Source organism: Biomphalaria glabrata, chromosome 2 (genome assembly GCF_947242115.1).
Source record: "Biomphalaria glabrata chromosome 2, xgBioGlab47.1, whole genome shotgun sequence".
Taxonomy (NCBI): domain Eukaryota; kingdom Metazoa; phylum Mollusca; class Gastropoda; family Planorbidae; genus Biomphalaria; species Biomphalaria glabrata.
In genome coordinates, this window is record NC_074712.1 from 56256656 (window position 1) to 56284509 (window position 27854).

General features: G+C 36.9%; 1 protein-coding gene across 1 annotated transcript in view; it reads left to right on the forward strand.

The window, feature by feature from the left end:
• The first annotated feature begins 235 nt into the window (after window positions 1–235).
• LOC106067534 (neuropeptide SIFamide receptor-like) overlaps window positions 236–27854 on the forward strand; it is a 168854-nt gene continuing 141235 nt past the window's right edge. The window contains exon 1 of the mRNA XM_056021544.1: window positions 236–477. The gene's annotated coding sequence lies outside the window, so the exon portion shown is untranslated. The remainder of the gene's footprint in view (window positions 478–27854) is intronic.

Here is a 27854-nt window from a genome sequence, read left to right on the forward strand (position 1 = left end):
CTTGTTATATTTATCAACAAAATCACTGTGATAAAGATGGACTGCTCTATTGTTGGGAATCCAATAGCCCAGCTGATATTGTGTTTAGACTTGACCACACGGGGGGAGGTAGTGGAGCAGCGTGAGAGGCGAGTCAGTGGAGGAAGTCCGTTATCCAATCACATCATCATCGTACCGCCGCTTTCTTTTTTTTAAATAAAATCTCCTCCAACTCCCACCCACCCCCCTGCTCTCCCACCAAACTGTCTTCCAAAGAAATTCTTCTTGTGCATATCATACCAAATACACAGTTCAGAAACTTTATTCTGTTCAAACTATTTTCTTGTGTTTGTTTTTGTTTTTTGAGTGCGTGATTAGTCTAGCTTTAAGGTGGTTTGTACTCTTAGGTGTGTTAAATTAAGACGGATAGGATTCGAACTCCAGGCTCATGTTTCGTTTCTCTTCAGGTGGAAGGATTCTTTAAACGATCAAGAATTGGTGAGTATATTTCTTTAGACACAATTTTTGAACTAGATCCTGCATGTCCTGCGCACATTTACTTGCGATTTTGTGTTTGTTTAGACATGAGTGCACACAGGGCCGGCCTTAAAAAAATTGTGGGTCCAAATTTAATAGATACTTGCGAGACTCCTCTTCTAATTTATTTTACAATAACAACTATTACGATTAAAACATGCATAGGAAGTAATTCAAACGCAAATAGGTGCATGTGGGTTAATTCAAGTTAGGTCAATCGTACGGTATGCGTACATTAAATATGTTAACCCTTTAAGTCCTACATCTGTACAAATCGGCCTAAGGGCGGCCCTGAGTGTGTATTAAAATAAATATTAAAAGGGATAGGTTTTGTTGTTTTTAATCACAGTTTTTTTTAATAATATTTTATAAAAGATTCTACGCAAGAAAGAAAAAAATACAATTTTACCTTTTACACATGGCGATTCATGAGCCAAATGTTGTCAGCTCATGTGTCAGGGGTCAAAGGTTCTCGAGAGGTATCACGTGGCCAACACACATTTCTCGAAACCAATTTTCAGTTACCCATCGATGCTGGTTGATCTCAATCAAGAGTCATAAAAGCGGGGCCATGTACTGAGATTTGAACTCCAGACCCTCGGTGTGGAAGATAAAGGCATATGTGAGCTATAATACTTCATTGCTAAGTGAAATGTTCGGCATACAACAAGAAAGCAGCCATCTTCAAACATGCGCATGCATAGACCTAAACACACGTCACAGAACATATTGACACAGATCAACCTACCTAGTTACACACAAACATGAAACACACACACGCTTGAAACATTACTATTGGCAGCCATGTTGAATGTTTTCTAGTTATTTTTAGAATTCGTTTCGGAAAGCGAAACTCTGGATCAGAATTCGCGTAGGTTGTTGGCTTGTAGCTCCAGGCAGCTAGTCCTGTTGTTAGCTTGTAGCTCCAGGCAGCTAGTCCTGTTGTTGGCTTGTAGCTCCAGACAGCTAGTCCTGTTGTTAGCTTGTAGCTCCAGGCAGCTAGTCCTGTTGTTAGCTTGTAGCTCCAGGCAGCTAGTCCTGTTGTTAGCTTGTAGCTCCAGGCAGCTTGTCCTGTTGTTGGCTTGTAGCTCCAGGCAGCTAGTCCTGTTGTTGGCTTGTAGCTCCAGACAGCTAGTCCTGTTGTTGGCTTGTAGCTCCAGACAGCTAGTCCTGTTGTTAGCTTGTAGCTCCAGGCAGCTAGTCCAACTTAATGTCGTAGGCGTTAAACTTTGTTAATAGAAAGCTCTTGGGTAAAGCTTTTTAAGAACCAAATTCGCTTATCTTTTAGATAAGATTAATAAGATAAGATAATTTTAATTGGTCCAAACAAATCGAAATTTAAATTTGGCTGCCGGGTCAGTGCAGTAGAAAAGTAAAAGTAAAGGTCCCCGTTCAGACCTTGCGATTTATAGGGCAGATAATGTTAATGAACTTTTCCCAAACTAATGTCAGGTACCCATTAGAGCTGGGTGGAATCAGAGGCGCCCATAGATCAGAAAATAAAAAAAAACCCAGTCTGCCTCAGGAATCGAACCCGGAACCTTGGTTCAGAAGCCAAGCACTTTACCACTCAACCACCGCGCCTTCAATCGACAGTAGAATGTAGAATATTTTCCGTAAAAATCTCTTTAAGGTCTATTCTAGAGCATATGTTGATGTTAGAGTTTCTAATTTTAATAATCTTACATTTCAATACGTGTAAAAAATATTGATAAATTGTCATAAGCAACAAACTTTACTGATGATCAGTTTACAGTTGCCTAACAATCAATGACTATAGGGTTTAAGCTCAATTTATTATGTTTCAAGAAAACAATTAACCAACAGAGGGGGGGGGGCTTAGAGGTGACTCAATAGTCTGACCGCACAGAGTGACACTCACCCTAGTGACGCCATTGCCCTGCCAGCCCCAGAAAGTAGATTATCTTCCCCTCAGAAGGAGTATTCGAAACATACAAATAGTGATGGGAACTAAACTAAATTTGTAAAAGTGAAACTAAAACTAAATTTTAACTAAAATAATATCATTTCAGTAATGGTTTATCGCCAATTTCTATATATAGTTAAACTAAATGAAATTAAAAAAAAATTAACTTTAACAACTTTTCATAACCTTTTTTTTTTTTTGGAGGGAGGGCGGGGTTTTGTTTGATCTATAAAGTGACAGAACAAGCTATCAGATTTCCACAATAAACCAGCAGATATTAAACACCACCACGTGACGAACCAAATAAATCTAAACAACCCCAGTCATAATATTGCATCGTAGTTTTTGGTGGAAAAAGAAAAATTTTAGCTTGTAACTAAAAATAGTTAATGGAAACAATTTTAACTAATTTTTTTTTATATTAAACTTTGGCCTTAATCAAATGTTTTTTTTAGCTAAACTAAAAGTTTCTTACTTTTTAGTTAACTTTTGCCCATCACTACATACCAAACAAAAAACAAACATTTTATCTTTCATTTTATCAACCTCAACAGTACTATTTATAACAATAAGAACATAGACATACTCATGAACAACATTGACATACACTGTTACACTCAACCTGCGCTTTAGGAATTAAGCTTCTAAATACTTCGCGGTGAAAAGATTATTTGACAAATATATATAGCTTTCACTTTTACTGTAACGGTAGATGTAGACCTAAGGAGATCTATCGTAGCAATGGAATATAGATGCTACAGAAGAATCCTAGGTATCACATTGAAAGACCACACCACAAACAGGGTCACTGCAGCGATTGGACTCCATAATGACGTGCTAACTATTGTAAAAAAAAAAACGCAAACTAAACTTTGGCCATATTACAAAATCTTCGGGGCTCGCGAAGACTATCCTTCAGGGAAAAGTACCAGGAAAAAGAAGAAGAGGCAAGCAGAGAAAGCGATGGGAATGCGTAGAATGAAAGAGGCTGTCGTTGAAAGAGGTTCTATCCAAGGCAAATGACAGAAAGGAATGGACAAATCCTGTGTGGTGCCCCAACGGTCCAACAGACTAAGGAGAAGGTAAATATCTAGGTAGAAACACAAATGAAATAAAAAGAAGTTGAACGACTTAACTATATTTCAAATCTCTGCATATACTACAGCCAACATAGTCTCCAACTCTTCCTCTGTCACCAGTAGCTTTCACCTTTCTATAAACGCATATGTATCAATCCGACTTAAAGGTTACATCAGAAATCATAGTTTACAAAAAGTATATAAAAATTAAACACTTAACCCAAAAAGTAAGCAGACAGCTGCAGAGTGAATACATAAACAATGTAATATCTAAAGATAACAACAAAAACCTATGGTCATACATTAAGTCTAAGAAAATGGAAACAACAGGCGTAGCGCCATTAAAAGATGAACATAACATAATACATAATGATAATGAAACTAAAGCAAACATTCTAAACAAATACTTTGCATCAGCATTCTCAGCCCCAGGAGACAAAGACATATTACTGAATTTGAACCAAGTAGACAACATAGAAGATATAGTAGAACAAGAAAATGGAATTCAAAAACTATTAGCCAACACCAAACCAAATAAAGCTTCTGGACCTGATGATATTCCAGCTAGATTACTCAAAGAACTAAGTAATGAGCTAGCCCCAGTGTTCAAAATACTCTTTCAGGCTTCACTTAACCAGGGCAGAGTACCAAAGGACTGGAAAGAAGCTAATGTCACCCCCCTATTTAAAAAAGGAGAAAAATCTGACCCAGGAAACTACAGACCAGTATCACTTACCAGCATCACATGTAAAATCCTAGAACACATAATATGTAGCAACATCATAAACCACTTAGACAAACATAATGTCCTCACACCATACCAACATGGCTTTAGGAAATATAGATCATGTGAAACACAACTAATAGGACTAATTGATGATTTTTCAAAAGGTTTAGATAATAGTGAACAAATAGATGCTATCTTACTAGATTTTTCTAAGGCTTTTGACAAAGTTCACCACCATAGTTTGCTTAAAAAATTAAAATATTTCGGCATTAATGGTCCACTGCATCAGTGGATTAAAGACTTTCTGATAGGGAGAGAACAAACTGTAATAATAAATGGCTCTAAATCAACACCGATAACAGTAAACTCAGGTGTACCTCAAGGAACAGTCTTGGGTCCACTACTATTTTTAATTTACATAAATGATTTACCAAATTGCATTACTTCAGGAACAAAAGTCAGATTATTTGCAGACGATTGCATAATATATAGAACAATAAAAACAACACAAGACACAGATATTTTACAAAGAGAATTAGATGAATTACAGAAATGGGAATCAAATTGGAGCATGTCTTTCCACCCAGAAAAATGTCAGTTGTTAAAAGTAACAAAAAAACTAAAACAAATTAATTCCACTTATCTTATTCATGGCAAACCAGTAACACAGACTAAAAACGCAAAATACCTAGGTGTATTATATATTATATAAGATAAGATAAGAAGATAAATCCTCAGCCAATACAAAGACGCAGTAACACACTCCATATCAACCAGCTCGTATTTAACTCTGTTTGGATATACATCCGGAAACTTAGTTTCATCTCTTACATTTCATTAACATTTCGAGAAGCCTCATAGACAGAAGACTTCCAAGAAATGACGCAAACGATGCATTCTGCTTACGTCTTTACGCCATGATCAAAAAAAAAATCAATACTGTTTTAATAGCCTTGCGACAGCATATCAAATCTTCACAAGGCGCACCAGGGCAAGTTGAATTAGATTAGGTCTATACCCAGAACTATCACTTGGCATGAACTTCCTTCTTCTGGATGTTTCTGGCCTCATAGCAGAGCCTACAGAGAACAGTAGATCTTCGAGATAATGTTGGGATCTTTCATTTGTGTCTCCGCCGAAAATAAAATGATGTTGATGTTTATGATGTTGAAATTATGTAAAGGGAGTGAACCCGATCATTGGAAAAATGTTGCTTCCCTTGGGAATGTGGTCACAAGGTCAAATGAATGAAACCAGTGCTTATTCTTTACATGCCTCTCACGCATGAAGTAGTCTAGCACAGAGTAAGACAAAACACTTGTCGCTAAGAACAACGGAAGCGACTTAATGACAACGTTATTCTAGAACCCAATCAAATCTTGTAGTAGTGCTAAACATATCTTTTAAACGTCCAATGTGTAAAAATAAAAGAAATTGTTTCAATTCTCTAATTGTTGTCTTTCGTTTCTTTTTCAGATGTCAATCGTAGAGCAGAATTCTATCTATCTATCTATCTATCTATCTATCTATCTATCTATCTATCTATCTATCTATCTATCTATCTATCTATCTATCTACAATCTAAGTCCTACATCAATAATATAAGTTGTATAAAGGAGATTTTGTCTTTTTAAAAAAAAGTATTTTTAATGTTTTCCATCAGTTTTCTCTACGTTTTCCTCACCTATTGTCTCTACATTCTTGACTTTTGTTTTCTCCCTGCATTTGATCGTTTAAAGAACATAATGGAGCTCTTCAAATCAAAGTGTTTACAAAGAACTAGAAGCTGAATATAAACTTTTAGTGTGAAAATCCCCCAAAGCTGTAAGACTTATTTTTTTGCTCATTTATTTTACAATTTAAGTTTATACTATTAAATTGTGGGTTGATCAGATTGGAAATTGTGTTTCATCACACTATCTACAAAGACAAGATTAAAGTGTTAAGTGTCACTAAATACAAATCTAGAATCAATTGAACAAGAAAATCACATAATATCAGTATTTCATAGTCCCACCTTTGTGGAATACACATAATCCCAGCCACTTCACACTGAAACACAGGTTAAATTAACACTATACTTCATTATTATATTCATATAAAGGTCAGTATTTTGTGTAATCAACGGAAGGTAACCAGTAAACCTGCTATGATTAACTATTTCCAATGCTTGGATGCTATGATTAACTATTTCCAATGCTTGGATGCTATGATTAACTATTTCCAATGCTTGGATGCTATGATTAACTATTTCCAATGCTTGGATGCTATGATTAACTATTTCCAATGCTTGGATGCTATGATTAACTATTTCCAATGCTTGGATAACTTCGTACAAGTTCTCATTCATCCCCAAAGCCTTTAGAGAATGTAATGGGTTGCCTGAATTAGCCAGGAAAACAAACGACTCAGAAGAGTTTAAGTCACTGATTAACATGCATGTCTAGACTGACATATTTAAAAGTAACGTCTGTAATATTTGAAGTATCAGAAGTCAGGAGGAAATGATGGCCAGGGAAGTCAAGAGGAAATGATGGCCAGGGAAGTCAAGAGGAAGTCAAGAGGAAATGATGGCCAGGGAAGTCAAGAGGAAATGATGGCCGGGGAAGTTAAGAGGAAATGATGGCCAGGGAAGTCAAGAGGAAATGATGGCCAGGGAAGTCAAGAGGAAATGATGGCCGGGGAAGTCAAGAGGAAATGATGGCCAGGGAAGTCAAGTGGAAATGATGGCCGGGGAAGTCAAGAGGAAATGATCTCCGGGGAAGTCAAGAGGAAATGATGGCCATGGGAGTCAAGAGGAAATGATGGCCATGGGAGTCAAGAGGAAATGATGGCCGGGGAAGTCAAGAGGAAAAAATGGCCGTGGAAGTCACGAGGAAATTATGACCATGGGAGTGAAGAGGAAATGATGGCCATGGGAGTCAAGAGGAAATGATGGCCATGGGAGTCAACAGGAAATGATGGCCATGGGAGTCAACAGGAAATGATGGCCATTGGAGTCAACAGGAAATGATGGCCATGGGAGTGAAGAGGAAATGATGGCCATGGTAGTGAACAGGATAGGATGGATGACGGAGTCAGGAGGAGAGGGTAATTGGTCGTGTCACTAAAAGGTCAGTCTGTATGGAACATTCTTGTGAGTAGTTGGTGATCATACGTTATGTTTAATCTTAAAAATACATTGTTAAGGTTATTAAAGCAAATTTTCAAAAAATACATCTGAACTGATTCGGTTGCCGTGATGTAAATATAAATTAAAGTCTGGAAAATAGATTTACTCATTTCCATTGAGAGTGTCACAAAATTTGTGAGTCTATACAAAATTTGTACTTTTGAATTATTCCTTATTTTTGTTTGGCCACTCTTGTCTCTATAAGTTTAAATACATTAAAGCTATCGTTAAGCTCTTTTAAGACTTTGAATTGGATGGATAACTCTTTAAAAGCTGTAACTTTTTGTCCCCGAAGGCATAGCTAATCTGACTTTCTAAGGCTTTTGATATTGAATAATACGAACGTAAGCTTGTGTGTTTTCCACTGTGTGTGTGTGTGCGTGTGTGTGTTTAAAGCGCATTCTAGACAATTTGGGAGCTCTGTCTTTAATTCATTGCACTATAGGACAAAGCTAGTCATTCAAAATACATGATAAATAAATAACAAATATGAGCTTTCTGGTTGAAATACATACAGACTGTTTATTTCCGGATCGTGAGTTCTACAATCGTTTCTATATGCAACGTTTTGTGTGACTAAAGACGCGATTATTTACATCCACGGTTAGAGGTTAGGTATTTCTAATTACCAGACGCTGGAGAGGTTTCAGCATTTTCTCTACTTCTGGTGTGTTTTTTTTTCTTAAATAGGATTGGAAATATAACTGAAACAATTTTGGGGTGGTCCCCAAGGAAGTCAGTGCTCAAAGCTTTAGCTTATGTTACCTATAGGTATATCCAGCACTGTATCTATTGTTTGACAAGAACTTTTGTTTAATCTTGAAAAACTAGGTTTTGATGTCAGTAGCTTATCATGTGTCGTCGTAATCTTGTGACGCAATGTCTAAGTCTTCTATTGGCTGGTTTTTTAAACAGCGCATCCGCATGCGATCTAGAGAAAAAAAAAAGTTAAATCCTACATCAAGGAGACCAGGTTATTAAGAACTTTGATCAAATCTATTTTATACATTTTTTTTTTCTGTTCTAGTTTGAGAGGCTCAGATGCGACTGTAATTTATACGATACGAATCTAAGAATCATGTTTTAGGCTGTTTCCAACTAGAAGGCTGTAAACTCACAACGGGACACACTGATCTGTTGGCGAGAAAAAAAATACGTTTAGTTTTCTCAGGGCTGAAAATGTTTAGAATTGATTTGTAAACGTTTTATTAATAAATCTTTTTTTTTTCTTTTTCTGACTGAAACTTGATGTTTTTTTCTTTTCTATTATCGTTTAGTTCATCATCATGCGACTATTATTCGTTGGATGATATGACAGTCCTAGCAATGTAAATAACTACGGAATTTTGATTATTTCTTTCTGATGTTTCTTCAGAATTGAGGATTATTACATCTTAATCACACTTCTCGCATAAGAGCGGGGGGATGGCGGCTTGCAGGGTTCGAACCCGGGACCATTGTGTCGACACTCAAGAGCGTAGATGATATGACATATGACTAGATAAAAGGCCATCTTCTTTAACTTGATAAACGCAGTCGTTTGTGTGAATTTTGAATTGAGACTTATTTTACATTTGATTTGTCATTGTAATGTATTGAAGTCTACTACAAATTCTTCACTGTTTTACCATACCTTGTACACACTTGATAAAGAGGGTTTTACAATGGTATCTTCAGTCAATGACTGCGAGTTTGTAAATGAATCAATCACTGCGAGTTTGTAAATGAATCAATCACTGCGAGTTTGTAACTGAATCAATCACTGCGAGTTTGTACTTGAATCAATCACCGCGAGTTTGTAACTGAATCAATCACTGCGAATTTTTAACTGAGTTCAAGACAGCAAGTCTGTAACTGTGACTGTGAGTCATTGGCAACGAGTCGATGACATTAAGTCTTCTGTAACTGTGAGTCAGCAAGTTTGAGAAAGTGAAAGTGGGTCAATGACCTCGAGTCAACGATCGTGATTGTGAGTCATTATTGGAGAGTCATTTACAGTACTCCATGACTGTGAGTCAGTAACTAGAACAGTAACTAGAACCATTTAAAGTAAGTCCACGAGTGTGGGTTCTTGACATAAAGTCTTTTACAGTAAGTCGTGACTGTGTGAGTCTAACGTTGTTTAACTTGACTGAGTCATACTTTGTTAAGTTCTTCTAAAGAGAATGTGTTCTTGCTGTTTTATTTGAATCGTATAGTCTACTTCCTTGATGTATTAGTCAAACTTACATTTCCTTGCTACCCCCCCCCCCCCCCTTTCCAGTTCTTCCCCAGTCACTTCAAGTCCTAAAGACTTTGATGTCTTTTTTTTTTTTATTTCTTTGCTAGAGTTAAGCATCTCTAAATAGTGCTAACACACATCTTACAGAGATGAAGAGAAAAACAACAACTTCAGAGACTTTGGAAGTCAGAGACCTGAGAACTCGATCAGTTTAGATTCCAAGGCTTGCCAATCAGTTCGTGACATGGACAGCTAGTCGGGAATATTTTGTCAGCATCGAGTGTCATTGGCATGACAGCTTGACGCATGCAGAGTGTTGGTTTGATGTGTCCATTGTTAATTCCGAGAATAGAGAAATCAACGAGCGACTCCTTCCTCCTCAAAGTTTGACAGTAATTAAATATTTTGTTTCCTTTTTTGTTTGCTATATTCAATGTATAGCTGATCCCACCTAACCCTCGACAACATACAAAAACACACACACATTCTCGCTCACAACCACCAAATATTGAGTTACGTTGTATGAAAAGAAAAATTATTTCTCATTCGATGTAGTTTTTAAGGAAAGCGTTGTATTCAATATAACGTGTGAGAACACCAATCAAATCGCCAAGAGATTATCTTAAAGATGGTCCACTTGAAGCTAGAACGAGGCTTCATTTTTGAAGGCAACTTGGGAGTCAATAAAACTTATATTGCTTTATGTTTCTTAAATGTTTGCATGAAAAGAACAAAAAATTTTTCAGACATTTCATTTTAAAACTGAAATATAAAAAAAAACCTGAGAGATCTATTAAAGATTATTTCTCAATCAAAAGTCCAGAAACAACTTGAGACATTTGCTTGTTGAGTTTAACAGTTAAAATGATTTTTCTCTCGACTGTGGAACAGAACATCGACCGCCATCAAATATTTGGCACTCTTCTTCTTCTTCTAGCCAGCTTTATTGCTGCTGAGCTGTTAGCTCTTTTGCAGACTGTGCCAAGCAAAAAAAGTGTGCTGTTTTATAGTTAGCACTCATATAAAGGTTGAGGAAAGGGGAGATGGTGAGCAGTAAAGGGCATCGGTCAAAAAAAAGGGCGGATCTCAGATTTTGAATTTCTGGATGCTTACGAGCCCACCAAACTCCACCTTTGTTTGAAAACGTAAATTAGGTTGGTCGTTGTGTCGTAAAAACCGAAGACCTCGACATCATCAGCCTTTAGATCAGCGCCAGCCTTAGGCATAGGCCTCGCACAGGAACAATTTATTTGGTGAAGAAATAGCGAAACTTTTGGTCCATGCTGTTGTAGTACACGACGTTTGATATACATTTCCTTTTTTTGTATTTTACTTTATTTTTTTATTTTTCTATTTCATTTTGATTGGGGGGGGGGCGGTGTGCACTAAATTCACTTCCCCTTGGGCCTCCAGTTATTTAAGTCCAGCGCTGCATGGAAAGAAGGTCTGAAAGAGCTATTTTTTTCTTTTTTAATTAAGTTACACTTCGACCATTCAGGATCTAAGTACATCAAGTTCATGATGGTTCTATGAACTAAGTGCCATTTCTGTTCTTTAGAAGTTTTCTTTAACTCGATCCATTTATTTCCTTGCTGAAGCCACAGAGGTCAATGGAATGCTTATTTATTTGTCCGCGTATAGGTCAAATGCGCCGCAAACAACTCACATAGAAAGCGAGATTGTGTAATGAAAATATCCAATCGGTGTCTCTAGTGCAAAATTTGTGTTGCATTCAAGAAACTGCAGCCAGCCTGCTTTAAGAGATTAGTGCTGAAATATCAAAGTTATTCCCAGATAAACTTCCAGACATAACCTATCAATGTATAAACAAATCTAACCCTAACATTCATATACATCGATCGAAACTGTCATATTTGGACTTCTGCTATTAAATAACACCTACGGCTATAAATATTTTAATTATTCATTTTAGCAAATTTTCATTATCTTATCAAGCTGAAATTTCGTAAAAAAAAAATAAATCTTGCTGCGTGACAACACATTTTATTAAAATTTCAGAAAGATCGCTTTTTAATTATTAATTAATTATTTTTTTTTACCATTCAGGTAAACGAAAAATTAAATTTGTATTTTTTTTTTTTGTGAGTACTGAGTTTCAGTTATATTCAGTGTAGCATATGTCCGCCCCCATGCAAAGGTAAGACAGACTCTTTTATTAATATGTCTATAAAGTGTGTATTTAATGAATATTATAGTAGGCCTATGGGATTTAGTTATCTGTTTAATAATAATTACATCGGGATATGGCTGAGCCATTAAGCTTTAGGACAAAAAAGGCAATAGGAAAAATGAAAATACAAAGAACGAAGAACATTTTCTACTGGGCCACATATGTGTTGTAATATTTATTATACGTATCTATATTAGATATTTTCTTCTAAATCTTGAGAATAGAAATAAAAAACTATAGTTTACTATATTATTTGAACGAAAAGTAGGAATTGATTTTTTAAAATTCAAATTTGTACCAAGCGTCTACCATCGACATAGACAAGACATAAATTAATAAACAAAAGTAACGAATTAGACAAATAATTATTGGTAATTCGTTATTTTGTTAAATAGCAACAAGGGAGACTAATACTTCAACAGTCACATATATGGCTACATTTGTTGGGTTTAGTCCCCTTAAATGCTACAGAGATACACGATGCTACAGAGATACACGATGCTACAGAGATACACGATGCTACAGAGATACACTATGCTACATAGATACACGATGCTACAGAAATACACGATGCTACAGAGATACTCGATGCTACAGAGATACACGATGCTACAGAAATACACGATGCTACAGAGATACACGATGCTACAGAGATACTCGATGCTACAGAGATACACGATGCTACAGAGATACACGATGCTACAGAAATACACGATGCTACAGAGATACACGATGCTACAGAGATACACGATGCTACAGAGATACTCGATGCTACAGAGATACACGATGCTACAGAAATACACGATGCTACAGGGATACACTCTAAAGACTGCAACGTTTTTTGTTTCTAAATTATCTAAAAGCTGTGCTTGCTCTTGTTACAATAATTGATTACATAGACTAAGTAGCTAATTATATCAGCCATCGAGTAAAAGTCATAATTAGAATTAATGGAACAATGATGATCGATTGGATAATTGAACATAAACTTAATACATAGGCATTTAGAACAAACAAATATTAATAGCTCAGAGATCCTGCTAATCCAGTGGTTCACAGCTTTTTATCGGCCTAGAGGCCACATTAATTTCTGACCGTTGAGTAACGGGCTGCATTACTGAAAAAAAAAAAGTTGAGTCCGACTCTGCGGCCTGCATGTGCAGGTTAGATTTCAAAGGGTCGGATTGTACCACGTTATGTGACGAATAAAGCCCACGGGCCTTAGTTTGGGCATCACTGGAATAGTGGAATCATGCTGCCATGCATTTGAATTCCAAACATTTTTTTTTAATCAGTCCTCAGTTCCTTGAGAATCTATCATTAGGTCACATCGACTGTGTGATAGATCAGAGAACTCTCAGGAACTCTAAAGAGGTCCTATGTATGGTATTGTGGGTTTGCCGTCTCTGAGTTATGTCCCCCCAGGCGTATTCTCACTTAATACTTGGAGCATTCATTTCATGTGGACAATTAGACCCCTGGTGACAGCTTACTTTTTGATCAAGATTATCTGTCTAGCATTCGATTGTTTTGGCGATTTCCGTTGCGCCGACTTTTTATATTTGATATAAACAGACATTTATATATATATATGTCTCTCTGGATATAAAGAAACATTTTCTTACTCAGTAAACAGAAGAGCTGTACAAGTGGGGATGTGTGCTTCAATACTTCTATCTTCGCCAGTGTTTTTTTTTCTATCATTTAGTGTGTCCCTTCACTTGGGCTGGTGTTTATTGAAAAACTTTCAAGGAAGAGATTTCATGGCGATTTCAATATTCTAGCTGATGACGGGCCGCCCAAGACTAACCTACAGAGATATATGTAAGCGAGACATGAGAAACACGGATAAATAACAAAGTATGTGGGTGGAGAATCAGGAGATAGCCCAAGACTAACCTACAGAGATATATGTAAGCGAGACATGAGAAACACGGATAAATAACAAAGTATGTGGGTGGAGAATCAGGAGATAGCCCAAGACTAACCTACAGAGATATATGTAAGCGAGACATGAGAAACACGGATAAATAACAAAGTATGTGGGTGGAGAATCAGGAGATAGCCCAAGACTAAACTGCAGAGATGTCTGTAAGCGAGACATGAGAACCACGGGTACCGAACAAAGTATGTGGGTGGAGAATCAGGAGATAGCCCAAGACTAACCTACAGAGATATATGTAAGCGAGACATGAGAAACACGGATAAATAACAAAGTATGTGGGTGGAGAATCAGGAGATAGCCCAAGACTAAACTGCAGAGATGTCTGTAAGCGAGACACGAGAACCACGGGTACCGAACAAAGTATGTGGGTGGAGAATCAGGAGATAGCCCAAGACCGGACAGCATGGAGACAGACTGTACGAACATTGCCGAGTGCAAAAGAAACAAAGCTGCATCAGTCAAGAGAAAGAAGAAGCTGCCCTGTTAGCTAGCCCTAAGTCAGATGCATACACATGCACGAACTGTGGCCAACTCTGCTGCTCCAGAATTGGCTTGGTCAGTCACATCAGATTCTGCCCTGTCTCAATACGAAACCAAAGCCATTGAGTCATCTCGGAGCATCCATTGTCTTCCGAGACATAAGGTGCTATATAGTTGATGGAAAATTCTTCTATCATGAGTTTAAAATTATGTTTCTGTTTGGAGGCGGTAGGAAGCTAAAGAAGACGAACATTTGGTGACCTATGCTGGCAAACACAGAGAGCAGATAGTATGCTAGTCGCATACATATCAATACTGATTGTATCACTGTACATAACACTATTAGTGTGAACATTACTATCTTTGTGCACATCTATGTCTGAGTGCACCGCAATATATGTGTGAACCACACTATCTGTGTGCACTGCAATATTTTGTGTGCACTATAAATCTGTGTGCACTGGTATATATGTGTGCACCTCAATATTAGTGTGCAATACAATATCTGTTTGAAAAGAACATTTCCACCTTAAGGTTTTTTCAAAAACTAGACCGAACTTCATGTAGAAAACAAACTTGAGTGTGAAGTGCCAGATCAAAAACAATTTCTGGCCCTAGATCAATGCTTGTGATCTTCTCTGAACTAATTCACAAGATGTGGGTGGCTCTATAATTTATATGAAGGAAAGCGCTTCCTATAAGAATAATCATAATTAACAGGTAGATGAAATATTAGCCTACATGCACTGGCCCTGGTGAAGTAAATAAACGCAGCTTTTAATGCCGTTCTTATAGAAGCTTCTACAATGCAGTCTCAATAAATCTGACAAGAAGTCTCTTAATTACGAGCTCACCACGTATGATCGGTTGACGAGTGTTCTCCATCCTGACAACCTGTGTTCTCCATCTTGACAACCTGTGTTCTCCATCCTGACAACCTGTGTTCTCCATCCTGACAACCTGTGTTCTCCATCCTGACAACCTGTGTTCTCCATCCTGACAACCTGTGTTCTCCATCCTGACAACCTGTGTTCTCCATCCTGACAACCTGTGTTCTCCATCCTGACAACCTGTGTTCTCCATCCTGACAACCTGTGTTCTCCATCCTGACAACCTGTGTTCTTCATCCTGACAACCTGTGTTCTCCATCCTGACAACCTGTGTTCTCCATCTTGACAACCTGTGTTCTCCATCTTGACAACCTGTGTTCTCCATCCTGACAACCTGTGTTCTCCATCCTGACAACCTGTGTTCTCCATCCTGACAACCTGTGTTCTTCATCCTGACAACCTGTGTTCTCCATCTTGACAACCTGTGTTCTCCATCCTGACAACCTGTGTTCTCCATCCTTACAACCTGTGTTCTCCATCCTGACAACCAGTGTTCTCCATCCTGACAACCTGTGTTCTCCATCCTGACAACCAGTGTTCTCCATCCTGACAACCTGTGTTCTCCATCCTGACAACCAGTGTTCTCCATCCTGACAACCAGTGTTCTCCATCCTGACAACCTGTGTTCTCCATCCTGACAACCTGTGTTCTCCATCCTGACAACCTGTGTTCTCCATCCTGACAACCAGTGTTCTCCATCCTGACAACCAGTGTTCTCCATCCTGACAACCTGTGTTCTCCATCCTGACAACCTGTGTTCTCCATCCTGACAACCTGTGTTCTCCATCCTGACAACCAGTGTTCTCCATCCTAACAACCAGTGTTCTCCATCCTGACAACCTGTGTTCTCCATCCTGACAACCAGTGTTCTCCATCCTGACAACCAGTGTTCTCCATCCTGACAACCTGTGTTCTCCATCCTGACAACCTGTGTTCTCCATCCTGACAACCTGTGTTCTCCATCCTGACAACCAGTGTTCTCCATCCTGACAACCAGTGTTCTCCATCCTGACAACCTGTGTTCTCCATCCTGACAACCTGTGTTCTCCATCCTGACAACCTGTGTTCTCCATCCTGACAACCTGTGTTCTCCATCCTGACAACCTGTGTTCTCCATCCTGACAACCTGTGTTCTCCATCCTGACAACCTGTGTTCTCCATCCTGACAACCTGTGTTCAATTCTTGAAATTTCTTCCCAGCTTTTTTTAAAAACTGCCTTTCTTTTTCCTAGTTATTGTCCAGTGGATCTTATGACGTAACCTTACCACCAAAACAAACCTAAAAATAAAAAAAAAATATATATTGTATAATTTTATCACTTTTATAGCAAAGTCAAGGGATAATAGTAACTGTTGCGTACTTGGATATTTGATCAATTTTCATTTAGCTAACGGAAAGGGGCCATGAAAAAAAATGTCGTTTGGGCTGAGGTCCATGACCCGATGGCTTTAAAGCATTGGTATTGACAGTAACAGCTAATTGAGGACCCTAATTAACTAATCTATATTTGGAATTTTAAAAGATTCCTAATTAAGGGGACATCACACATGTTAACAGAAAATATTGATGGGCATTGTGGATAAGCTGATAAAATTGTGGTTCCAATGGATGGAGTATGTAAATAGTGACATACATGTACCATGTCTTTGAGGGGAGTAGAATTGGTTGATAATACTTACAGCTACTGTTTTAGTTGAGGTTAGTCAAAAGTGAATATATTTTTACATCATAGAGAGCTTCTTATGTAAAAGTCGTCATTTAGAATAGTTTTATTGAATGATTTTGGACAATCCTGATTGGAACAAATGTTTTAAAACAACTAAAGAGATCATTGAATATTCAAGTCTTAATATGAAAGTTGAGAAAAAGTCCCAAATAAAAATACTTTAGTAACAAGAAAACAAAGACAACAGGAAACTGGCAAGTTCAGTCCTGCTACAGAATATGTAGGGTCAAGGTCAACACATTTCTGAAACGTTGCTCCCCTGACTGTTTGTATGTAATTGTAGATCTGACAGCTCGTGACGCGTGGAGCCGGTAATTGGAAGTTAAAAAAAGAAATACGTTTAAATTAAACTGACTTCTCGAAACTAAATCTACAGCCCCGAGCGATTGATAATCAATGACCATCACTCCTCAATTAGGTTTGTTATTTGATCATTTAGCTAATCTATCCAATGACAACTAAATCTAATAGTATTTCACTGACTTCGTTATTTGAAGTCAGTGTTTTTACAATTTAATAGATCTATTTACTGTATGTCGTGATTTTAGTTTCATATATTTGTACAGGATAGATGATCAGTGCTCAGACGGCATAGAAACATTTTTGGGGGTTGGGGTGGGGGCGCGATGAAATCTTATCTGGTCTGGCGCGTTTGTACCCATTCCCGCCTCTTAGCAGTAAGTAGCTCTATAGGCGTGTTTCCTTTCATGTTGTCTTAATAGCACGTCATCTCTTACTAATACAGTATAATCTATATATATAATTCTCTTCGTCGCTCAAGAGTTTGGACGAGAAGAAGAAGTAAAGGAAAGATCACTCTCTTATTTCAGCGGATAGTCACCCCACGAAAAAACAAGAGGGGGGGGGGAGAACAAGTACTCACCGGTCACTACGAATGGCTGCCTGGTCGTGCGGTTTGCGCGCTGGACTGTCGTTTGGATTTATCAAACCCTGCCCGCTCCCATCCCCCTTTGTCCTTCAACTCTGAATGAACATCCGAAACATGTAAAACATTTTACAAACACTAAATAGCAGCGCCTGACTTAACCATTGTGACCAAGAAGTCATGGAAAGAGAACAACTAATCTACTATATATATTCTCCCGTCACTAAATAGCAGGGCTGGACTTAATCATTGTGGGGCCCTATGCGAAACGGATTTCGTAGGGCCAAGTTTGGGTAGGGAAGCGGATAAGTAAAATTTAAGACTTTGTATTAGAAAATTAATTCGGCTATGCATTTTATTCATTCTTTACTACGTACAGAATTACTTTACAAGCCTTGCATGTAGCAGTATATCAGTATATCATAATAATTCTGTTTCCTACATAGATCACGCTCAATAGCAAGGATTACCAAATGTTTCAATCTATCTTTGAGAATTGTTCACCTCAAGTAATTCTTCATTACTTTGAGGTGCGAGAAGCTTCTTTCACCATTTTATATAATTACGGCTAATGCATAATGCCGTTTTTTATTTATCGCGCGTAGGATTGGCGTTTTCCATAGTGAATGACACCCCAAAATGACAATTTTTTTTTTTTTACATATTTTCGTATATTTAAGGTTTTTTTCGTATATTTTGCAATTTCTGGAGATTTCCAGGAGCTCCTGGTAAATCGGCAGGAGGGCGCGGGAAATCTGTTTTAAGCTATAATATCGTTTAATTTAATAATTTATACACCTTGAATTAGCGCGTGTCCAATGAAAGTGCGGGGCCCACTGTGGTCGCATAGGTTGCAGTGGCCTAAGGCCAAAAGAGGGGCGTATGCTACGCTGCCGGTCGACTAGTATAATATAATAAATATAGTAAATTTAATATAGTTAAATCCGATCCGGTTTAATAGAACCACCGGTTGATCGGATCAGCCGTTTATTCGCGCCGAATTATAAAGTATCAAAACAAATCTTAGCATTTAAGTGTAAATTCGTCCACTTATTAGGAACTATTAAGGCTTATGAGAATTTGTTCTTGAATATAACACGACGATTACAATTCTACCAAAAGTGAACTTTAATGGTAATTTAAAAAAAAATCAACAGGATAAAGGTGCTGAAATTATAGAGAAACGCATGCAAACTTTAGAGAACCTGGAAAGTGATGATGATGCTTTCAATAAGTTCATACAAGGGACAGCACAAGATGGTAGAATGTGTATTCATATTTTAATTTTTTTTTTTAACTTTGCGTAGTTTTATCATGCAGGAGGGAAATAAAGCCAACTCTTATTGCTGCGTGTTTGTGGGGAAATTTTTAACTGTAATTTCACTAAAAGAACACATAAGATCACACTAAGTTGTTTGAAATTTGACTCGAACTGAGTAAAAACTTGTTTAAAAAGTTATAGTAATACATGGGGTTGTAGAGGATTTCAAAAGACCTTATTACCATTTAGTGAGGCAACAGTAGTTCGTGTTCTTGTACTTTTACTAGACGTGTTGACAAATTATAGAGCGTGTGTGTCGGTTTCTATGGTAACGGGGGAAAGAGTTTAGTGATTGCTTGGGAATGATGCAACATAGGTGGCATTGTCATCACTTGGACTTAGTTAGGACAGACGACTCCAGAACGTATCTTATCTTATCTTATATAATACAGACGTTACTTCAAAAAAGAAGATGATTACGTCCTACGCGTCATGCATTTAGTCATGCATATTAACCAATGACTTAAATTCTGCCAAGTCACTGGTTTTCCTGGCTAGCTCAGGCAACCCATTCCATGCTCTACTAGCACTAGGGAAGATGGAGTATTTGTACAATAGCATATGGGACGAGGAATGTGCCTTTATCTTTTAATTTTATTAAATTTTGTTTTTGTATTTGAAGATTATGGTTCAGTGTTTTATGTATTATTGCTACTTTACTTTTGAGCCTTCTGTTCTGAAGGCTTTCTAAATTTAGTGATTTTACTAAAGGTGTTACTCTAGTCAAATGTGAATATTCGTTTGTTATGAATCGCACTGCTCTATTTTGTGTCTGTTCTAGTTTCTTAATGTCTTCTTGAGTTGAGGGGTACCAAACAGAGGATGCAAGAAAAGACTGAAAAGCTGTGGTATTGTAGTGGGCTAGATTTTGTTAAAGAATATTATGACTCAAGTCTACTACATCTATTTTATTTATCACAAGTTGATTTTGTCTATATTATAGATAAAGTTATATTTAGTCTTGTTCACAAGGAAGTTATTCAAGTTTTTAGAAGTTTTATTAGTTAAGATATAAATTACGGCTACAAAGGTTTTTAGTTGTCTACTAGCAGTCAACAAGTCAACGACCGGTAACAATACGATAAAGTTTGAACAATAATTAAATATGTTACATACATCTTAGCTCATCTCTGTTTGTGGCATATATCTATAATGCACATTGCGAATTATAGATGGTTGCCGGGTCGTGTAATATATGCTTGGACTACCGTCTTGATGCTCCCGGGTTTGAACCTTGCCCGCCGCCATCCCCAGGTCAGTAAGCTCAGAGATCAGTCTTAGGCAACTTCCAAGATGGTGAGAACAGAATGCAGATATTGGACATTGGACTTTATGTCTCGCCGAAAGTAAAATTATTATAATTGTACAATTTGGGCATGGGGTTAAATTTGGCGCGTACATTTTGAAGTTGTTTATTTTGTACATTTTTTGTAGTGACCTATTAACGACTATACGACGTGGCAACGAACTATTGGTCTCCACCGCCCACAGGTGTGACGTTTCAGTTAAGTATTCAGGCCTACTAAGCCGAATGGTCTCGAAGCATTTTTTTTTTCAATACAGAATGAGTCGTACGGTAGTCTATTTCATTAGAAAGTTACTAAATATGACAGCACTTAAAATAAAAACAAACAAACAACTAAAATGATAATCTTCTTTAACATAAAAAACAATGTCTAAATCAGTTTATATCATCAAATTATCCTTATACAAACAAAATGTATTGACATTAAGAAGCAACAACATACTATTGAAAATTATTCATATACGTAGACACCATATTTTCAGATTGAATGACCGATTGCACTGAGAACTTAGAATTTCGCCATCAGATTTCTGGCTACACTATTCTTTTCTCACTTTAGGAAAAAATACACGTACACTGCAAGAATGAGAGAGAGAAGGAGAGAGAGAGAGAAAGTGAACCACAAATTAAGCTATTTAATAGCTGGATCTTTTGCCTTGTGTTGATTCTCAAAACATGTCCTGCAAGGGACGTAGGATAAATGGAGGGCGGGGCACGGTCTTCAACGTAAATGGAGCCTCGGGCCAAGCGCAAACATTTTGAGAGAAGACTTAGTAGAGCCCCCACGGCAGACAGACGATTAGACAGACAAGGGTTGAACAGACAATTGAAGGATAAACATTGGCTTGGGTTCTCCAGTCATGACCCGAGGGTCGAATGCGGACTAGTTGATGTAAAGTCTGGAAAAAATGACGTCTTGACCTCAGAGAGTTAGGTCAGACGAAAACGTTGTATAGATTACTTTGTCTTCTGGTCAATTTTCAAGAATTACCCTGCTTGGTCAGTCTCACTTGTGTGGTTACTGGGTCAATGTTAATTGTGCGTTTATTGGGATTAGTCTTACTTGTGCTTTTGAGAGGGTGCCTCTTGTGTAGTGGGTCATTCTCACTTGCGTGGTCAGTGTGGTTATTCTCACTTGCGTGGTCAGTGTGGTTATTCTCACTTGCGTGGTCAGTGTGGTTATTCTCACTTGCGTGGTCAGTGTGGTTATTCTTACATGTTTTTAGTGTGGTTATCTTCACGTGTGTGCTCATAGGCGTCATTCTCATTTGTGTGGTCATTGAGATTATTCTCACTTTTTGTTGGTCAATTCGGTCATTTGTCTGGTCTTTGTGGTTACTATCACTTGTTGCCAGTGTGGTCATTATCATATTTGTGGTCTTTGAGATTACTTTCACTTTTGTAGTCGTCGATGTTTTTCTCACTTATGTCAAAAGTGACGTTTTTCTTATTTTGTGTCAGTGTGGTCATTCTGACTTGTACGGTCATCGGGGTCAGTAACACTAGTGTGTTTTACACAATGTAGAAATTGTACACAATAATCCTTACCTTCAAAAGATGAAACATGATTTTTAAGTTTAAATTATATGGTCGAGTCATGAAATAGCCGTATAGAAATGTAACTTAGACGCTTAAAGAAAGAGAAAAGAGGCTTTGCATAGACATTTAGGGTGCAGATTGACTCGCCTTATTGAAGGAAGAATCTCAAAAAATGTCAGCTGAAGGTTGACTCGCCTTATTGAAGGAAGAATCTCAAAAAATGTCAGCTGAAGGTTGACTCGCCTTATTGAAGGTAGAGTCTCAAAAAATGTTGTCAGCTGAAGGATGACTCGCCTTATTGAAGGAAGAATCTCAAAAAATGTCAGCTGAAGGTTGACTCGCCTTATTGAAGGAAGAGTCTCAAAAAATGTCAGCTGAAGGTTGACTCGCCTTATTGAAGGTAGAGTCTCAAAAAATGTGGTCAGCTGAAGGTTGACTCGTCTTATTGAAGGTAGAGTCTCAAAAAATGTTGTCAGCTGAAGGATGACTCGCCTTATTGAAGGAAGAATCTAAAAAAATGTCAGCTGAAGGTTGACTCGCCTTATTGAAGGTAGAGTCTCAAAAAATGTTGTCAGCTGAAGGATGACTCGCCTTATTGAAGGAAGAATCTCAAAAAATGTCAGCTGAAGGTTGACTCGCCTTATTGAAGGAAGAGTCTCAAAAAATGTTGTCAGCTGAAGGTTGACTCGCCTTATTGAAGGAAGAGTCTCAAAAAATGTTGTCAGCTGAAGGTTGACTCGCCATATTGAAGGTAGATTCTCAAAAAATGTTGTCAGCTGAAGGTTGTGACCTAGAAATAGGATAGGTCATAAGACCAGTGACCTGTACTGTACTGGCAAGTTAGTCCAGTGGTACTTTGTGGTCCCAATTATATTATCTAGGCTAATAACTATAGCCTCTAGATGTATAATACTACCGAGACAAACAAATAATAATTCTGAGATTTCAGATGCAACAAAAAAAAAAGGAGTTTATTTACAAACAAAAGGAAAAGATCATGAAAAATATAAATGGCAATAAAGGCTCACCAAAAGAAAATGACATAATGAAACTAAGCAAAGTAGCAAGACAGTTTCAGGTCAATATAATGAAAGGACCACCATCATAGAGGCACAATAATGTCTTATGCCGCAAAACCAAAAAGATGGTTTACAATAATATCATACATACATAAACAATGAAATGACGTCATTCATGAGACATTTTATGTCAAAAACCAAAGCGAGGGTTTAACATTAGTTTACAATATTATCATACATACATTAACAATGAAATGACGTCATTCATGAGACACACTACTGTCTCGTATTTAAACAAAATATGTCTTTCAAAAAAAAACATACAGAAGAGGATAAGAGACTAAGTAGACCTATACCATTTACATAAATCAATTTAGTACTAACAAATTGATAAAATCTACTTAGCACATTATCGAAATACTCTTCCCACAACAGTGGCACACTCCTCTTGAGTAACACAACAATAGTACAACACAAGTATGAATTAAACAGTATATAGATTTAATTCAAAATACACTGGTCAGTTAAAAGGCTCAAGAGAGAGTGGCAATCGTAAACAATTGACAGGGACTTAAATCAAGTAATAAAGGGGCCTAACTCTAATAAAAAAAAATAAAGGTAGCCACCCTTATTGTCCCTCTTGTCACAAGGTCGACTCGCCATATTGAAGGAAGAGACTTAAAAAATGTTGTCAGCTGAAGGTTGACTCGCCTTATTGAAGTAAGAGACTCAAAAATGTCAGCTGAAGGTTGACTCGCCTTATTGAAGGAAGAGACTTAAAAAATGATGTCAGCTGAAGGTGGACTCGCCTTATTGAAGGAAGAGACTTAAAAAATGTAGTCAGCTGAAGGATGACTCGCCTTATTGAAGGAAGAAACTTAAAAAATGTAGTCAGCTGAAGGTTGACTCGCCTTACTGAAGGAAGAGACTCAAAAATGTTGTCAGCCGAAGGTTGACTCGCCTTATTGAAGGAAGAGACTCAAAAAATGTCAGCTGAAGGTTGACTCGCCTTATTGAAGGAAGAGACTCAAAAAATGTTGTCAGTTGTTTTATTTCTTTTACTTGTTCCCGTAACGGATAGTGAAATCAATTTGCTTGAAGTCTAGAAACTAAACGACAGACAAGTTTCAGGTTGAGCTTGTAAACTAAATCTCTATTTAAAACTAAGACATGCATTGAATAAGCGATTGAATAAATTAATAGATTGAGCAATAAATTCTTTCGATGATTAAGGCACAGTAGGCACATGCGAGAGGTATTTATTTAACAAAGCTTATATCAACTCACTCTGTGTTTTTCTGCCTGGTAAAAAGTTTCAACATGTTTTTTTCTGCCATTTCCCATTCTCGGATTAAGTTAAAGCTTTGTACAACCATTCATTGAACCTGACAAGACATGAATCGATCCCAAAAAATTAACCAATTAGTTGATTAATTATTGGTGATTAATTATATATGCTTGATATCGAAATAAAGGGAATAAAAACCAGCCCAATCTAGTGCCTTGCGGTAATATTGTACATTTAGCTATATGTGTCAGATACAGTATGCTTAATAATTAAATATGCACCCCTAAGCTGTCAGATATCTATTACCTTAATAATTTATAGACGAACATTTTGTTTAAATTATTAATGATATAGATCTAGATCTGGTCTCTATTTAGTCTAATTTAGATAGTTGTCAAGTGCATAATGAGGATATGTCAAAACTGCGCGTAAAAAAAGTTTTTTTTTTTTTAACTTAGAACCAAAGCGAAGTTCGTATCAAAATTCTTTTAAAAAAAACAACATTTCAATCAGTATTTCAATCAATGAGTTAGTTAATAAATGGAAAATATATTTTATAATGAGCCATTGAAACTTTTTCCATCGTGACCTTAGATGTAATTTTTTGTTTTTTTTACCAATGCGCGAATCTATGAATGAAATTTGAGCTATTAATGAAGAAGTCTGTGACCTTTTTAAAAAAATCCCTCCTCTAGAGTTTTTTTATTTAAAAATCGTCTTTCGTGGACCACTAAAAATGTGTGTATTAATTACATGGTAGCTGATATTATAAATAACTCAGCAGCACATTATTTCAATTTCTCCCTACCAATATCCTCCACTCAGGGCAAGGGCGGGCAGGGAAGTGGTAAGCAAATTAAATTGAGACTATCTTGAATTGCACCTCAGCCCACTTCTACGCTCACTCCTTTTACTAAAGTAAACCAATGCGCCAAAAAAAAAAAAGAAGTTCTCCAAAAATCTATAAAGGTCTGTGGGTAAAAGAAAAGAAAGTGGATATTGAAAGGCACAAATGGTCGATAGTAGAATAATCCAGTTCAGCTTGTTGTGCTTTGTTTGTTAGTAGAAGACAAATAAAAACAAAAAGTCTTATAAAACTATTGAGAAGAAGAACTATCTAATACCAGCTTTGTTATTTGTGGTAAACAAGTTACTGGCCGTTGTCCCTGGGCTTGTACTTATATGTTATTCTGTTTTCAGTAATATCTGTAGCTAAGGAGAAGGCGGGAAATCAGATGCTAGCCTGGAAGGAAGTAAAATGGACGTCTATATCTAGACTGGACATGGAGATCTTTTAACACTTAAAACAATTTCCCGAAAATTTTTTTAAAAGTTGAAACAAGGCGTTGTTTTGTATAGTAGTTATATGAAGTAAAGTTTTTTTTTCAACCCTAACCTATGTAACATATAATTAAATGTTTAGATCTAGATATTAAACACAACAAATAAGGGTACTCTCGTCTCATAATTATTATTTTGCAATTTTTAGATACATAATCTAGAAAATCTAGGTAATCAATCTATTTAAATGTACGTAAGATGATTAAAATCAACAGACATGAATAATTACGATCTAGGATTTATGACACATTATCTCAATAGAAACTAGCAGGAAATGGCTTTGTTTCATACATTTGCGTGAATATATAGGTCTGTGATTAATAGCCCATTCTAATAATATTTCAAAAATGATTTTGCAGAGTTCATACGGACTTTGTACAAATGACCTAACATCATATTTTAGTTTCTAACATTCTTGACTTCTTGCCTAATATTTGGTCTTTAAAAAAAAAAATTTGTGCGACAAAGTAAACATAAACTCTTTTTGGGGGGCCCGCCTTGATTCCTACTTAAAGTTCTCTTCTCTATGGGTACAGGTTTCTAGATTGAGCGAATAATTAATTGTAGTCAAGAGATAATGGAAAACGCCAGAGAAAAAATCTAATAGAAAGAGGAGGAGTGGATGAAGCTAAGAAAGTATAGCCGTCTTTTTTTTCATCTATATGTAGAGTTTCCAAAATATATTGAACTTATCTGTATCGGATGATCCGAACTTTCTCGCTGTTTACAAGATAATTAAGAGTTCAGCTGACCGCAGGTCAGCCGGCAGTTCAACTTTTGTCTCGTTCGTTGTAGTTCTCCTATCAGAAGTAACAGGCCCGGAAGACAAAGTGAGGGTCATCTTGAGTTCAATTTAAGAGTGTACTGGCGGGATTAAAACGTCGTGTTGAGCCGGTCGTAGTTATAGAATTCTCTTGGAGTTATCTATTACAAAAGTCTACGCTATTATTAAACGAGAGCCAACAATAAACAAGATAACAAATAGAGATTGTGTTACGGTTGTACTGGTGCTGAGCTCCGGTTCCGGTTTTTTGCCATCTCAAGAACAATGGGTTAAGATATTTCTAATCCCACAGATTTATTATTATTAGTCTAGATTCTAGATCCATAAAAAATCCATAAATCCATAAAAAATTTAATTACATGACAGATCCAAACTAATTGATACAATGACATTGAATACAGACTTTTAAAAAAAAAGTATTTCTAACTAGTCGACCCGCGGCGTATCTACGCCATTTGCCGGAAGTATTCATGTAGGCGGCGTATTGTCGAGTAGAGTGTAGGACTGTGCTTCCGTGAGTAAGAACAACGGACAGGGCGTCGCCATAGTTATCCCAATGTTCGCAAACAAAGTTTACAGCCTTCTTGCGAAGTTCGAGAGCAAGTTTCGTCGATGACATTTCCCCAGAAATATGTGACTGACAGAAATAAACAGTTACCTGATGCAGAAATTTCGACTATATTGAAAGACCTGTTGACTCCACGAAATATATGTGAAGCCGTGGTCATGGTTAGGAAACGAAGGGCAATAAGAAAAATCAAAACAAAGCTAAAGAAAAAAAAACATGCAACTATTTTAATGACACTAGATATTAACGTGTGTAAAAAATACACACAGAAATGTAGTCAACTATAGAATGTATAAAGAGAAAGATGACTTATTCTCCCCCCCCCCTCTTTTTTTTCTGAGCAGTGCTCTCTGTCGCCGCTAAAGTTACATGGGGTAACTCTAGTCCGACTTGCAGAAATAAAAGACTTATCTTTACACGACTTTTTTGTGCCAAGAAGGAAATTATATATAGAGAGATGTTATTCTTGTTACTAATTGTTTTTGTTAGCACAATTTCGTGCTTTTAGCTTTCTCAATACGCTATGATCCTATGTATTCATGAATAAAAAGTGAGCGACCTGAATTCAAATTCGAGGGCTAAGGTCTTCTCAGCCTCCTCAAGCCAATCAGATAAACCAATGTGCCAGGGAGATGCTTATGAAAATATATTTATATATATATGTTATATTTAAAGTTATTGACACATTTTTCTTTCTACAAACAATAAAGGGGGATAATTCAACTTATACCACATTATCAGTCAAAGAAAATTTCTTTCCCTTGTTTGAAATACCAAACAAAATAATTAATTACCAATAGTTAATTAACTTTTATTTTTAAAATTCATCCTAGTGTTACCAGGTAAAAGAAATAGTTTTGCAAAATTTCAGCTTGATCCGAGATTGGGTGTGAAAGAAATAACATGCATACACTTCTTACTAGCTTA